Consider the following 4,539-nt stretch of genomic DNA (forward strand, 5'->3'; position numbering starts at 1 on the left):
AAAAAAAAAAGAAAAAAAGGGAGGGGGGGGGGGGGAAGGAGAAAAAGGGGGAAGGGGGGAAAAGGGGGAGGGGGAGGAGGGGAGAAGAAGGAAAAAGAAAAAGGAGAGGAGGAGGAGGGGGGAGGAAAAAAGAAGAAGAAAAAAAAGAAGAAGAAGAAAAGAAAAAAAAAAAGAAAAAAAAAGAAAAAAAAAAAAGGAGGGGAAAGGGGGAGGAGGGGGGGAAAGGGGGGGAGGAGAAAGGGGAAGGGGGGGGGGGAGGGGAAGGTAGGAGGAAAGGAGGAAGGAGGAGGAGGGGGGGGGGGGGAAAAAGAGGGAGGAGGAAAAGGGGAGGAAGGGAGGAGGAGGAGAAGGAGGAAAGGGTGTGGGGGAAGAAAGAGAAAAAGGGGGAAGGGGAAAAAATATTGCCGACAAGAAAAAGACTTTTTTCAAAGTAAGCGAGTATGGTTTTCCCGTTTTTCTCCGTTTCCAACTGTAAATTATTTTAAAAATTGGAATGTCTTGTTGGGACATTTTTTCCCACTTTCTCCCTTTGTGGGGGAGAACCCTCGGTTTTTAATTAAAAAAATATCATTAAGCCGCGGGCAAAAGGGATTAACACAATTTTTTATATATATTTTTTTTTTTTAGTTTTGCTATGTGTTTTTTCATTACTACAAATTTTTGGTTCGAAAAAATCAAACATAACATTATTATATATTTCGGTGTTCACTTTTAGCGATATTAAAAAGGGGAATAGCGAATCTTTTATTTTTAAATCTACTACTTCTTTTAATTACCACATTTCATCATCAGAAATTCAGATTCTGTTTATTAACTATATATGATTTTTTAAACAAATTCCTACTAACAATCAAAAACTTTTTAACATCATTTGATTTATTCCCGTTTTCCCTTTACTAGAAGAGAGGAGAGAGAGAGGGGAGAGGAGAGAGAGAGGAGGGGAGAGAAAAGGAGAAGAGGGGGAGAGAGGGAGAGACGAGAGAGAGAGAGAGGACAGACGGGGACGACGACAGACAGAAGAAAACAGACAACGGCAGACAGACAGACAGACAGACAGCAGACAGACAGACGAAAAAACAGACAGAAAAAACAGACAGACAGACAACAGACGGAATTTTTTAAAAATTTTTAAGACAAAAGCTTAAGACAAAACGATGTGGCATTTTGGGTTATCCTCACCCCCATCCTAATAAGTCACTGCTTGAGCCTATATATCGCATACATGGGAATATGTGCCTCACTTAAAATATGGAAACTCTATCACTTAGAGTCAATTGTTTATAGTCGGTAGAGCGATATAACACGGTAAATTCCCACCCTCATGACGTCGGAGGTGGCAAAATCAAAGGCAAAATTTTAAGGCGGGGTCAGTTACTGGAGAGACGTGAAATGAACTGATTTTTTCCTCTCCTTAAATTTTCGTTTTTTTTTCCTGATGCTGTGAGTATCCATACTGTTATCATTATTATTGACGTTATTATTATACAATTTCTTTAAACACTAACAGATAATCTTCCGAAAGTCAAGGGAAAGGGCAAACAGGTGAGATGAGCTGACTAATTACTGATTCCTTGGTGGCTAAGTAATTGTTAACCCTCTATGTGTACGAAAAATTAATACACTAAAAGCATCGTGAACTTGGCAGGTGTTACGTCATCCTGGCAAAATGTGTTGATAATCTATGATTAGTTGATGGTTGGTGAAAATTTTTTGACACACACAAACACAAGCACACACACGCGCGCGCGCGCGCGCAAACGTACACACACACACGCATACGCACACGTACACGATGAATGTTCGTGAAATTATTGCCTATTTGGCCTCCTAATATTTCGATGACCTAGGCATTACCGGCGCATGAACGCTCACACGCGCTTGAGCTCCCTCCAGTGCCAGTGGCTTATTTTCCCCTCGTAGTTTAGGTGTCAGTCACTATGGGAGGACCGGGGATGCTGAAGAAAGTGGTAAGTTTATGTGAGTGGTTTTATAAGTGAAGACAGGTCAGTTATAATAATCGTGATATAATTGTGTGGGTAAAGTATATGAAGGGACCGCACCGACTAGAAGAAAATTTAAGCTTTCATGTACATCTCATACGTATCTATCTAATCTTAATATTTTTTCTTATATAAACTGCAGATGATATTATTATTAATTTTTTTTATAGTTTGTTTCGTCAGCCGGTCAGTTTCAAGTATGTTTAACCGATACCAAGACTGTGACAGTGGCTTTGGTGCGTAAAAAAAAAAAAAAAAAAAAAAAAAAAAAAAAAAAAAAAAAAAAATAGTGACAGACTATATGTGACTGGGCTAGCTTTTGTAGAGAAGTGTGTTTTTCTTGGTGTCTTAGAAACACCTATGAAAAATAGGTGGCATTAACAAAATAGTGGAAATTGACGAAAGTAAATTCGGCAAGCGCAAATATAATGGTGGCCGCGCAGTGGGTGTTTGGCGTGATCTGCCGTCAGACAAGACAATTTTTCCTTGTCCCCGTTGCTTTCCGAGACGCCGAAACTCTTCTCGGCATCATAAAAGAAAAAAATTGACAATTGCTGGGAGCCATATAAATGTCTTCAGCACTAAAGATTTAACAGTTTAACACTTTGTGGGGTACTTAGCTCGGGTGATGTTTCAGATGAATATTTATTATTACCGTTATTAGCGATCTCCTCGATATTCATCCCCTCCCAAACCCCGGTACCCCGCGGGATCCCCAAGATTGTTGGCTGGAGTTCGGGACTTTGTCTCTGACGGGTGCGGTCCTCTTATAAACTTTTTACCTTCGGCGTTTCTGTGGCATTTTTATTTATTATATAATTTTATTAATCTTCCATAGCTGGATGCGCATCGGAGATCTATCCAGCGGAAAAAAAGGTATGTTAACATAATATCACTATTATTTGTACTGCTCCAATCATGTTATGATCTATACTTTTTACTTATTTTCACAGATGTGGTAATTGCAACATAACTTAAGCATTAATATTATCTTATTCACCTTAGTAACTTTTTTTTTCTCGTTTCAGGAACAGCGCGAGATGGAGAGGAGGAGAGAGATGCACCGACAGCAGGAGGCAGTAGCGGCGAATGTAGTGCAGGAGGTGGCGCAAATACACCACGCAGACGGGGGGGGGGAATAGAAACCCAAACCACTAGCACCTGTGGGTCGAGGGAGCGCCTTGTGTCCCCGTAGGATTGGTAGGTAAAGGAGGAAGTTGTTTTGGAGTGTTACATTGCCTTGGTTATACTGTTCGTGTTTTCGTTTCCTTTTGTTTAAGTGTGGATAGAAGTGTATCATAGTGATCCTATTAATTTCGTGTAATCGTTTTATTGTGTTTTATAATTTCATAACAATCGCTTCGATGTTATTATTGAATTTATCTCTTTATATGTAATCATAAAAGTAAATGTATTCATCTAAATTATTTTGTTATTGTGGCTCTGTTTAATCTGTCAGTAATTTAAGGTCCATATCTATCTGTCTTTGCAGGGACGACACACCATCATCGAGGTCCTCGTGTAGTGTGCTACGGCTGTTGCTCCTTCTTCGGTGCCCCAGGCCCGCTCAGCATCTCCCGCAGAAAAAAAACCCCACGACGTAAAATAAGGAGATAAAACCATGGCGCGACCTTCTGCAGGCGCCGCAGAAGGAACTCTCCGGAGGAGGCGCAAGCACGTTGACGCAGGCGCAGCAGAAGGGGCGAGACCGCAAGGATCCTGCAAAACGCCACGAAGTTTTTTTGCGCGTATTTATTCGGTGATTCAATTATAAACTTGAATTTTGGTGTTTAAATATATATGAGAAAGCGTAGCTTAGTTCTCCGATTTATTGAATTTATTTTAAGTTTTTTTTTCTCTCTCTCCCTCTTCAAAAATTAGTTCAACTTATTATGGTGCTTTTAATTCTACGTTATCAGTTATATATATCATTAATAATTTTGTATTTTTCCCTTGGTATATATATATTCAGGCTGAAACACTTTGTGTTCGTATTCCGTCATGATAAAAAGATGCTACCACCATAGGATAGATTTCATCAGTAAGAATTACTCTGTGCTGAAATAGAGCGAAGGAAACAAGTTCGTGAAAAGACAAATGTGTTTTTGTGACATTGAAAAACATCAACAGTGCGGTGTGATTGTAAACAGTGATTAGTGTTTCAAGACGAAGATAACGTATAACTCTGAACTAAGTAGAATTTGTTTTCTTTTTCTTTTTCTTCTTCTTAATAATAATAACAGCAATAATAATAATATGAAGAAAAATCAAACATATTCTATTTAGTTCAGAGAAATATAAGTTATTTTCATCTTGAAACAGTAACACTCTTTACAATCACACCGCACCGTTTTTGTTTTTTAATGTCACTTGTCTTTCCATCACTGTTTCCTTCGCTCTATTTCAGCACAGAGTAATTCTTACTGATAAAAACAGTCCTATGGTGGTAATTATTATTATTATTATGTATATTCATATATATATAAAATATATATATATATATATATGTATATAAATATATATATATATATATATATAT

This window comes from Penaeus monodon, chromosome 4 (assembly GCF_015228065.2).
Source record: "Penaeus monodon isolate SGIC_2016 chromosome 4, NSTDA_Pmon_1, whole genome shotgun sequence".
NCBI lineage: Eukaryota > Metazoa > Arthropoda > Malacostraca > Decapoda > Penaeidae > Penaeus > Penaeus monodon.